Consider the following 12546-nt stretch of genomic DNA (forward strand, 5'->3'; position numbering starts at 1 on the left):
ACAATTTCCCACCCGGGCGCTGTGGAGACTTCTGAGACAGATCAGCTGGCCCAGCTTTTGGGGGAATTACGGGCAGAAGTGCACTCAGCCCGCCAGGAGACTAACGCTCTCAAAAGAGAACTGATCCTATCAAAGGAAAGAACAGATGACCTGGCCAAAAGGTTATTGCAGGCCCAGGCAGGGCACACTCCTTTACCTAATTCGGGAGGTACTTCCACATCAATGGGTTTGAATAACCCGGTACAAATCAATCTACCTGGACACATGCCTTTGGCCCCGCCTGAACGTTTTGCGGGGGATCCCAAGAAGTATGCCGTCTTTATGAACCAATGTCGTTTACACTTTCTATGCAGACCCGGGGCCTTCCCTAACGACCAGACCAAGGTAGCCTTTACACTATATTCCCTCAGTGGCAGTGCTGCCAATTGGTCTATTCCATTGGTAAATCAGGATGATCCCATTCTCCAGGATTTTCAGGGCTTCCAGGCAAGCATGGAAAGATTGTTTGCTCGACACTCTCAAGGACAGGCCCTTGATAACGAACTGCTATCCTTACGACAAGGTAATCAGGATCTCCTGTCCTACGTTGCCACCTTTAATAGACTGGTTGTGGAAACTGGATGGCCAGAAAACAAAAGGATCACATTGTTTCATCGAGGCCTGTGCGGAGAGCTTAAGGATGTTCTAGCTCAGATTGTAAATCTACCCCAGGTCTGCGCAGACTACATAGACTTGGTGGTTCAACTTGATCAAAGACTTCAAAATAGGAAAGCAGATCGGTTCAAGTACGAAACCCGAGTACCGATCAAAACCCACGCTAACTCCAAGAGTACAGACGTATCCGAACCTATGCAAATCGGCAGTGTTAAAGGACCATTAACGCAGAAGGAACGAGAGAGAAGGCGGCAAATGCAACTTTGTCTGTATTGCGGGACTTCCAGTCACTTTCTTCGAAATTGTCCAGTCAAACCCCCTAAGAAGGTGGTTGGAGCCACTGATAACGATTTATTGACACCTGATTCGGGAAACGACCTAGCCCGACAAGCGTAGGGGTCCGCTTGCCGAGCTTGAAAACAAACTCTTTGACCTCGCATTTTGTCATGCCAATGGTGCTCGTGGACCCAAAACAGCCTCAGCAGTTGCATGCTATAAAAGCGTACATCGACAGTGGAGCTATTGGAAATTACATGGACCGTGAATTGGCTTCCAGGATTAAGCTTCCTCTCCGCCCGAAAGTAACCCAAGATGTCATTACTACAGTAGATGGAACCGAAAGAGCCTCAGGGCCTGTGACGCATTTCACTGTTGAAGTGACACTGGTGGGTCAGGATGGACATCGGGAAGCAATCGTGTTTGATGTGATCAAGGCCCCACAATTTCAAGTAATTCTTGGAATTCCTTGGTTAGAAACACATAATCCCAGAATTGACTGGCGAGCAAAGAAGATAAGTTTTCCTGATTGTGAACCAACTTGTTATCCAAGAAATCCAGCTATGGGTCTAGCCTCAGCAACTTCCACCCCTGTACAGCTACCATCAGAATACCAAGAATTCCAAGACGTTTTTCAGAAGGAACAGGCTAACACGTTACCTCCCCATCGGTCTTATGATTGCCAAATCGATCTGGTACCCAATGCTCAACTACCTTGTAGTAGGATTTATGCTCTTACGGAACCTGAGAACCTGCATTTGCGTCAGTATTTAGATCAGTACCTAGCCAATGGTTTTAATCGCCCGTCTAAGTCTCCTGTCTCCTCAGCTCTGTTCTTCGTGCTGAAAAAAGAGGGCGACCTTAGAACATGTATAGACTATCGCGCCCTAAATCAAATAACGATTAAGAATCTTTATCCTCTGCCCCTGATCCCTGAGCTTATCGACCAGGTGAAAGACGCTTGTGTGTACACCAAGTTAGATCTCCGAGGAGCTTATCACCTGGTGCGTATAAAAGAAGGCGACGAATGGAAGAATGCATTTCGCACCAAATTTGGGCTCTTCGAATATCAGGTGATGACCTTCGGGTTGTGCAATGCACCTGCCGCCTTTCAGTACTTTATGAATGATGTTCTTCGGGAACTTATCGATGTCTGTGTCATTGTTTATATTGACGACATCCTGGTGTACTCTTCTTCAGAATCCGATCACAGAAAACATGTTAGGGCAGCTCTTGAGAAATTGCGCCAGCACAGACTATTTGCAAAGCTCGAAAAATGCGTTTTTCATACCACAGAATTTGAGTTTCTCGGATTCATCCTGACACCTCAAGGAGTCCGAATGGACTTGCGAAAGGTGGATGCCATCCTCAAATGGCCATCTCCTAGCTCGGTGAAGGGAGTTCAGAGTATGCTCGGCTTCGCCAATTTCTATCAAAGATTCATCCCGGAATTTCCCCGAACAGTCCAACCCATCACAGCTCTCCTAAAGAAAAACAAAAGCTTTGAATGGACTCTTGAGGCCGAACAAGCCTTTCAGGACCTGAAAACCAAATTCACCTCTGCACCTGTATTGAAGCACCCACACCCGGATCTCCCTTACATTGTGGAAACCGACGCATCCAGTTCGGCCATGGGAGCTGTCCTGTCGCAAAGAGACCCAGAAACTAACCAACTACACCCTGTGGCCTTTTGGTCCAGGAAATGTTCTCCTCCTGAAATCAACTACGCAATTACCGACAAAGAGTTACTGGCTATTAAATCTGCTTTCAAGGATTGGTGTCACTACCTTCTCGGGGCAAGACACACCATCACCGTAATTACGGACCACAGAAATGTACAGTATTTAAAGACGGCTAAAGCTCAATCTTCACGACAACTCCGATGGGCTCTATTCTTTGCGGAATTTGATTTTGTAATTACCTATCGCCCTGGCTGCAAGAATGGTAAAGCGGACGCCTTATCCCGGATTGGCATGCAAGAACCCAATTCAAGTTTAGAACCTGTGCCAATCATACCTGAACAAAGAATCTTAGGCCTAACTTCATTGCAAACTATTGAGGACATCCAAACGCAAGTAAAACAACTTCTAGACTCTTCAGCCTTACTGGAATGGAGTCAAAAGGGTCCTCATTACACCGTTAAGGATGATTTACCCTACTTCCAGGAGCGGTTGTTTCTGCCAAGTAAAGAATTGCAAGAACTTGTTATTGCCCATCATCATGAATCATTAATGGAAGGACACCCTGGTATCGCTAAAACGGAGGAAAAAATCAAACGCCACTTCTGGTGGCCTTCTTGGAGAAAAGACATAAAGTCTTTTGTTTTGTCTTGCGGAATTTGCGCCCAAAACAAGGGTCAAAAGAAAAGGCCAGCTGGCCTACTTCAACCCTTGGAGATTCCACCGGCACCATGGCACACCTTGTCAATGGACTTTATAACTGATCTGCCTCCTTGTGCTGGTTACAACACTATCCTTGTAATTGTGGATCTATTCTCCAAAATGGCCCACTTTATCCCTTTAAAAGGTTTGCCTTCAGCTACCACCTTGGCCAAGGAATTTCTGGAGAATATAGTTTGCATACATGGTTTCCCTTCCATATTAGTCTCGGATCGTGGAAGTCAATTTATCTCCCATTTTTGGAAGAAGTGTTGCCAACTAGCACAAACAGATGTGCGGTTATCCACCAGCCACCACCACCAGACCGACGGACAAACCGAGAGAACCAATCAGACTCTCGAGCAATATCTTCGGTGCATGTTACACCAATCCGAGCTAAATTGGAAAAACATCCTTTGGATCGCAGAATATGCATACAACAATTCAGTGCATTCTGGAACCGGACAAACTCCTTTTTATACTTTGTATGGTCACCATCCTCTAACCTCTGACCTAGATCCACCTCTGACCCTGGAAATGCCCGCAGTAAATCATCTGCATTCCACAATAACCCGAGCCTTCAAAGAAGCTGCAACTCATTTACAGCAAGCCAAGAAAAAGTATAAAGAAAACGCTGATTTACACCGAAGTAAAACTCCTCCTTACCAAGTAGGAGACCAGGTATGGCTAGCAACGAAACATTTACCCCTCAAGGGCCCGCGAACTTTCAATCCCAGATTCATAGGACCTTATCCCATCAAGGCTATAATCAATCCCGTGGCCTTTAAACTGGATTTATCGTCCAACATGCGTATTCATCCACTTTTTCATGCATCACTTTTGAAGCCAGTACAACCAGGGACCCGACTGTCCAAGCCTCCAGACCCAGTTTAAATTGAAGGGGAATTGGAATTCGAAGTTAAAGACATTTTAGACTCCAAGGTGTTAAGGTCGAAACTCTTCTATCTTGTTGACTGGAAGGTATATGGACCTCCGGAGAGATCGTGGGAACCTAGTAACCATGTTCACGCACCTCGATTAATACAAAGGTTCCACCGGAGATTTCCGAACAAGCCAAAACCCCCGGAGGGAACAACCTTGGGAGGGGCCTTGAGGGGGGGTACTGTCATGATGCCTACCTCCAAGGAGCCAGGTCCAACCCAGCAACCCCAGAGGCAGGCATCATTCCCCCCAGGGAAGTGCCAGCGGGCCCAAGCTGGGGCCCTTTGGACACAGTCCTGGCGCCTTAGGCGCCAGGCTCATGTTGGACAGGCTCATAAAGCTAGACATGTGTTCAAGTGTTTTAATGTGCACTTACCTGAAGCAGACCATGCTGCTACATCCAGACCCTCTTGAGGCCTGAATGGAACTACTTTACCTGTGGGACTACTTTCCACCTGGGTGTGGTCGGGGAAGGATACATACCTGATCAGTGGAAGGATACATACCTGGAACTTCTTCCAAAGCTATTTAAACCACGCCCGATCAGCAACTCACGCTTCGTGTTGTTCTGCTCCTCGCAGCTGGACGCTCACTGTGTCAGCTCCTGCATCTGGACTTCAGCCACGCCTGTCAGCATCCTGGGTCGCCTGCAAAGGGAGACAAGATAGAATTGGTAGAGAAAGAAGACCTTACCTGCTAAAGCTGCATCATTAAGACATCACACCGACGATCCTGAAAGGGAAGACATCTTTTTAAAAGCATTTCGCTTCGATCGCTGCAGCGCTGCATTTCACTCACCTTTCCTGGGCGCCTCCATCTTCAGCAGCGATCATCCGGATCCGCACCCACTTCCCAGAGCCTAGAGAGAAAAAGACAAGAAAACAAGGTGAGAGAAGGAAGGGAATAGGAAAAGCTCAGTTTCCTTCTAAGACTTACCTGTTGGGTCATTCCCATTTCATTTCGGGTCCTGCCGCTTCCTGGCATTCCAGACCCCGGCCCCTATGGGGAAAAAAGACAAAGACATCGAATGAGTGAATGCAAAGACATTACCTGAACGCTCATCCAGAACTTAACTGTCATTTACTGGAACTGCACGTTTCACTTCGGGTCGGCGCCATATCTCCGGCATTCCGAACCCCGGCCCCTAAGGGGAAAAAGACATAAGCATTAGCGCTTGCTGCAATAAGACAATGAACATTATTATTAAGCTTGAACTTTTGAACTTGCAACAGAACTCTTACAGCGCCTCACCTGAATAGTCAAGCTTATGTTGAACTCCCATCAAACCTCAATCCAGTGAAGTAACTGGGTTTCAACGTGCCCCTGCATCAGAAGCAGGATGGAGAACTCATCCTTCCAGACCCTAAGGTGAGACTTCACGGGGAATCGTGGAAGGGTATCGTGGAGGGTTGGAAGGGAGTGGGAGGCTTCAGCATTATTCCGTCAGTAGGTAATACTCCATTTTCACGCACAGGGGAATATTCCTGCGAGCCAGAAAAGCCAGAGTAGAGGGGCCCTTCCTGTCCATCTTCAGAGTCCTGCGCTTCACCATTGAAGAAGCATCAGCACTCGAAGCCAGACCTGCGCCTCCGTGGGAATCAGGTGAGCGTGACACTGATTCCTGGTTCAGTTTGACTGGGGGGGTCTCAGGAAAAGGGAGTGATATGAGTGGTATATTGTTCAGAATATTGTACTTATAGATATAAATAAATAAGGGTTTCATTTGTGCACTACATGCTGGGCGAGAAATCACGTACAAGTCCCCGGATTGGGACTCACAGCAACCAAGAGTCAAGGCTTTGAGGATCCCAGTGTTTTCACCATGAAACCAATTTGAACTGTGATTCGATCCTGTTTGACTGCATCAAACCATCTGAACCATCCCAGCTGTCGTTGGCAATCACAAACTGATGAAATGTACATTCTGATGTGTTTGTCACTGCACCATTCTAGCAAAGCATATTTTTATCCCAGCTCGAGCTTGAGGATCATCACTGCACAGCTTTTGAAATGCATCTTCGAACTGTCAGAATCTTTGTTGCCGACTTTCAGCAATAGTTGGTCAAACACTGATGCACCCCTCAAACTGTGCCCTTCATACACCCAAATGGAGCCATTTGACTCAAACTGGGCATCCAGTCACCAGCCTCTTTGCTGTTGAACCAACAGTTTTGTGTGGCCCTCACAATAAGCACTTCTGCGAACATCACTTTCTAACTGCACAAGCACCTTTTGGGCATCTGCTCGACACCACTCCCCATCCCGAACAATGTTACTGCAGTACCCAAACCGCTGACATCTATGTTTTCACCTGTTTGCCAAGGCACTGTGCTAGCTGATTGCATCTTTGCCTCAGCTTGAACTACAAGCTCTGTATTGCATCTGTTGCCTTCAAATCACCACTTGGTCTGCCAGCATATTTGCTGCCAATCTTCATCGCAGTTGAACCGATCCTGGTATTTTCTCAAGCCTGATCTTTGGATGCTTCTTGAAACCACTTGAATTGGACTGTAAATCCAATTTCCAGCCTCTTCTGCGTCGAACAAGCGCCAAACTGACCCTGCTGTTTCATCGATCTGTGCTAGATCTTTCTATCTATACATATTTGTTGTTCTTTCCTCAGGGGTGGGATCTGTGTAGTAATTTTCTATTTAGTTATTTTTGCTATTGGTGTGCTTAATTAAAGCATATCTATTTGTATACAACATTGATTGGACATTCCCTTTATTTTGGACTGTTGTACAATTGCTGTTTGGCTTGCTACTGAATCATAATCACACCCCTCTTGAGAGTATAGCTTTTCCTTGGCCCACATTACCACAAAAGGCAAAGGAGGAGTATCTCTTAACTGGACCTGTTTTACCTTTACTCTTGATGTGTAGCAGTTTGAGGGCAGAGTAGGTGCTTAGCCCACTACTCACCATTCTACTCCTGCAGGGCAGACGTCATGCTGTTGCTGTCTTTCTGTCAAATAATGAACTACTACCTCTCTGCCATTTCTGCTCATCATGAATTTATAGTAACCCGATAGGAAAACATCCATTGGTTCGTCTGCCGTTGAAAGAAAAAAAGCTAATGACCAAGAAGAGTTAGGGTTTTAATTCCACTACCCAAAGATTCTTATATGTCGGATGCCAGTCTCTGATGTTATTTTCATTCAATGTTTGGGCCAACAATGTGATCCTTATCAGCTCAATTGTTTTCTCTCATGTGCTTGTGTTACCTTTAAAGGAGTGGCTAATACATGTGATATGGGCTTAAAAGCTTGGGTATCCTCTCCCCCACTTTTGTTTTTCCTTGTGTTTGCTGTACTAACACTGCCCCCATGGTTATTTAATTATCTTCCTTTCCTGCCAAACCAAACTGGTGTGTCATTAATTGCTCTGACAAATCATCTGAGGTGAACCTTGGAGAACTGTATATTTCTTTTCAGAAACCCTTTGCTCCAACTTCTTGTCCTATTTTGGCTAGATGGGTAAAGAGCGTCATGATATAGGGTGGGGTGAATATTTCAGTATTTAGCGTCCAGTCTTCTGGAGGGGGTGGGAATTTTAAGCTGGGGTAGATGAGAAGATCTTCTCAGATCACTTGATTGGTCTCATACGTTGATGTTTTTATCTTCTATTGAAAGCTTGCTGTGAATGCTTTAGCGGCAGTATCTTAAGGTATTTGTGTATGCATAATGAAAGCCTCTGTGCCATGTCATGGAACTCAAGTACATTCTAATAGTCTACAATGGACATTAAGGATTCTAATAATGGCACAACGTTGAGTGTTATCTCTCGCGCCCATTCTCTGTTCTAATATTGTAGTCTCACCCCATAGCTCAACACAGATCAATATCAATCTTTTTTTTAGGTTACTTAGTTGTGCGATTGTGCCATTGAGCCTTGGGAGATTCGGATGTGGTGGTCAAATGGGTATTAGCTTTTTCCGACAGGTGTGTGATTTTTATGATAGATGGGTGTTAGCTGAAGGAAAGGAGGAATTGCTGGAATATGAAGAAGGGCTAGTAATAGCGACTGGAAGGAGCATACAGGCCATATGGATTGTGGGAACATTAGTTTTTTTAAAAAAGAATATTGACATTCTTTCTGCTATTTGAAATAAAAGAGTGATGCAGACACATAATGCCCTTCCATTGTGTTAAGTCTCATATTTTCAGACTGTGTTTTCTGATATATGTGTGTATTTTCTTGTGTTTAGCAATGCAGTTCTAAGATCATTGTGTGTATATATGTTTAAGAACTTGCCACAGCAGATGAAAATGGATAATAATAATAATAATAATAATAATTTGCATTTATATAGCGCTACAAACCCTCAGGTATCTGAGCGCTGCTTATTATTAGCCACGCTTTGTGTGGATACATGGATAAAATAACTCTCTGCCATTATGGAATGGTGGTGGCTGTACATTGGAACACAAAACAAATTTAATATGTGATTGTGTTTAAAATTCACTGTCTAGGGTATGCAAATGTGAGCATGGTAACTGTTAGGCAATTATCTTTCTGTACATGTTTTTTGTGATTAATTTGGGTAGTAGTTGTTAGGTCAAGTCGAAGGAAAAAGAAGTGAAATGATTAATGGAATGTGGGTTTGTTAATCAGGAAAGGGCTGCATTTGGGCTTGGTAGTGGTGACATGGTAGAGGGCATCGCAATGGAGGGGCTAATGAGTGTATGGGACTGATATGACGTGGGTGTTGGTAAGCAAGAACTCCTCAATTAAAGATTAGGTTGAACAATTTGAAGAAACATTGGTTTATCATTAATGTGCAGAATTCTTTGTACCAGTGATGTTGCAGGTTAAAAAGTGCAAGAACTTCCATGTTGTCAGAATGATTCAGATAACAAGCATAGTGGATTGCTGCCATTATCATACCTTTACCTCAAAGAAGGGAAATATAGTGGTAGATCATGTTAGTGTCAAGCACAGTAATGTGAGTTACAATGGTAGTCTTGGTAATGCATGGGGATGGATGGATGTCAGCGCTCAGGGACAACAATTGAGGGTCACACAGGGTTGCAATTGTGACCCCTGCCCACTCCTGCACAACCCCTGGATGTGCCTCTGTGACTCATTTGATCTACAGAGGCTGGAGGAAACCGATAATTAAAGAGGGCTCTCAAATGAGAGCCCTCTTAACATTAATTTCTTTCTGAAGTCAGTCTGACTTCAAAAATAAATTATTTCTGTTACGGTTTTAATGATTTCTTTTTTAAGTTAGACTGACTTAAAAAATAACCCTCTCTCCACGTCCCCAATAGGGCATGGGAGGCTCTATCTCCCCTGCTCTGTGCATAACAGGTACCAGAGCTAGTTGAAAAACAGTAACAACGTGTTTATATGGAAAATGTGTGTGTATGCGTGCATGCAAGGGTGTGTGTGCATGTATATGTATATTATGTAATGTTTGTGAGTGAGTGTGTGTGTGATGTATGGGTGGATGGGAGTGTGAGTGAATGGTGGATGGGCTCAGTATAAATGAGCATGTGAATGGTGTGCTTTTACCTACATGCTATCTTCATCACTCCTAGTCCCACACTTCCTCTCACAGTACTTGCCTATGAAACACCTTGCCTCATACATATGTACAGGACGAGAAAGAGGGACATGGTGGTAATGCTGGGTCAAGGGGCTGAGTTGAGGAGTTGTAGGAGGAGGGTTGAAGGGATAGGGGATCTATCAGGAGGGTGGGTCAGGTGGGGGTTGCACTACCATTTAAGGTGTATCCTTGATAAAGCAGGCATGCCATGTGTTATTAGTGTCTAGACTCACATTTTGATATAAATCCAGTCATTTCTAAATGTGGCATGACATTTTTCCAGGGCATCTATGATAAAATAAGCATGATAGGTGTTATTACCTTTTTATTCTGACATTTGTGTTCAGCCAGTCTAGCCATTTCCTACTGTGGCATGGAATCATTTTCTGGGCATCTATTAATAAGTAAGCATCATAAAATGTATTATGTGTCTAGACTAGCATTTTTCTGCACCTAGATTAGCCATTTCGTACTGTGGCTTGACATTTTGTACTGGACATCTCTGAGAAAGCAATCATGATAAGTGTAATTACCTGGATAGATTGGCATTTGGGTGGAGCCAGACCTTGTTATGACATTGTATATTTCTATGGGCAGTTATGATAACAATGAGCATGATAAGTGGTATTACGTGGTTAGATTGGCATTTTGGTGCTACCAGTCTAGTTATGGTTTACTGTGGCATGGCTTTTTTTACTATTCATCATCAAGGCTACAGCAAACATGATAATTGTTACTTGTCAGGCCTACATTGTGCTGCAAGTTTTGACATGCTCTCTTATGGTGGTATTGCATTTTTAATAGCAAATCGGTATGATAGCTCAGCGGGGTGAACGCTTGCTGCTGTGATTGTTTCTTAATCTACAGGTGACAGGTCAAATCCTGGCAAGGCCAATTTAGCCTTTCATACGTCCGAGGTTCATAAATGAGTACCAATTTCAGTTTGGGTGATAATTGAATGTAAAAATGAGCGATATAAAGTGCATGGTGAAATTGCTATTTAAATAACAAATCATTATCATTAATGCTCCTGTGCACTGAAAGTGACTTGTATCTTTTGGATTTGTGGATACTGTATTATTGCAGCAACTGGCAATGTAGGGGATCTACTTTTCCTATAGTAACAATACCCGATATGTAGCTATAATTGGCAGCATATGGAAGTAACTGTCCATACAATGCTGAAGTGGCATATCTATGGCAGGGTATTAGCTGATTTCATTTTTGTGTTCATAGTTTATTAAAATCTTTAACACATTTTTGATCACATACTTCACAACTCTTAGTCATTATAAATGGAAATAAGTTACTTCAGGCACAACATTCTAAAACAAACATTACAGACACCAATGTATTCAACACAATAAAATGTAATATCATATTCTATATGCCTATCCGGTTCTCCCTTTCTAACCACCAAGATTACGTTTTTACCACCTATCTAACAAATGACTCCCTTCCCTACTTCACTATGGTGGACTAATCGAGAACAACATTTCCCCCCAACATTTTGTGCATCCGTTTAATTTTTTTTTTTTTATTTGTGTTGGTTTTACAAAACCTTTACAAAATGAGAACAAAAAAAGAGAAAGAATTCAAAACATACAATTCAAATTATCACAATAAACTATTCATATCAAAAACAGTTATTCTGTCTATGCACCAGCAGCAGCACCAAACAAAGTCTGTAGTCAATTTTTCCATGAACACTTCTGCAGACAGTAATCCTGACTTAAGCTGTTTTTCAGTATTAAGTGTCTGTGTTACAGTTTTAATGTTAAGGTCCTTAGCCATGGATGTTAAAGGCCTACTGTATGAATCCAAAATGTTTCAGCAAATCAACTACAGAGAATGTCAAAAGAGTCTCATGACCGGAAATAATTCTGTTCCAAAAGAAATTGAAGATCAGCCCTCCATCTTTTTCTACGTATTTCCTGAGAAGCAAATATCTCAGGTTCCAGGTGCCTTCACATTCCATTAGCAGGTGCCTCAGAGACTGGTTCGAGGGATTCTCACACACTTTACTTCGTTTCTTCGAGTCTTCCCCTTGTCTTCTCTGTACCAGTACTTCCCCAATTGGTAAAAGGTTTAACCTTACCCTAAGAAAATGATTTCTCACCTTCCTGTCTGAAAATTTTATGAGGTATCTCACTAGGAATCCCAACTTTTTGTCCACAGATTGGAAGATGTTTGGTCTATACGCATTTCTGACCTTTGCAATTGTTTTAATCCAATAACCTCTATCACCAGTGACTTCCACTTTCTGTGGTATATTAATCAAGGTCTCGAGTTTTAAGTCATATTCTAACAGCAAATCTTTTGATTACAGATGGATTAGGAGTTCAGATTTTAAACATGCCAAATGAGCCTTGATGTCCCCATACAATGAATTGTGATCTGCTGTTGTTATCAGGCGATAGAGTGATATCAACTTCCAACTTGCCGAGAAATCAATGGAATTCAGGCCCAGTTCAAACCTCAAGTTCCAGAATGGTGTACTAGATGGCAGAAACAAAACCGTCTTCCAGACAAATGATTCCCATTAATTCCAGTTTGTATTCCAAAGTAACGGCTTGGCCTCTAAGCCATAAAGAATACATGCATCAGTATTAAAATGTTCACTAAAGCAATGGTCATTGAGATAGAGTATCCATACAAGAGCCTAACCCACTTGACCTCACTGTTTAAATCCTGAAATATATTTATGAACTTTCGCATCTTCATTTTCCTCGGCCCTAGAGTTGCG

This window comes from Ambystoma mexicanum, chromosome 5p (genome assembly GCF_040938575.1).
Source record: "Ambystoma mexicanum isolate Mex_15411 chromosome 5p, UKY_AmexF1_1, whole genome shotgun sequence".
Classification (NCBI taxonomy): domain Eukaryota; kingdom Metazoa; phylum Chordata; class Amphibia; order Caudata; family Ambystomatidae; genus Ambystoma; species Ambystoma mexicanum.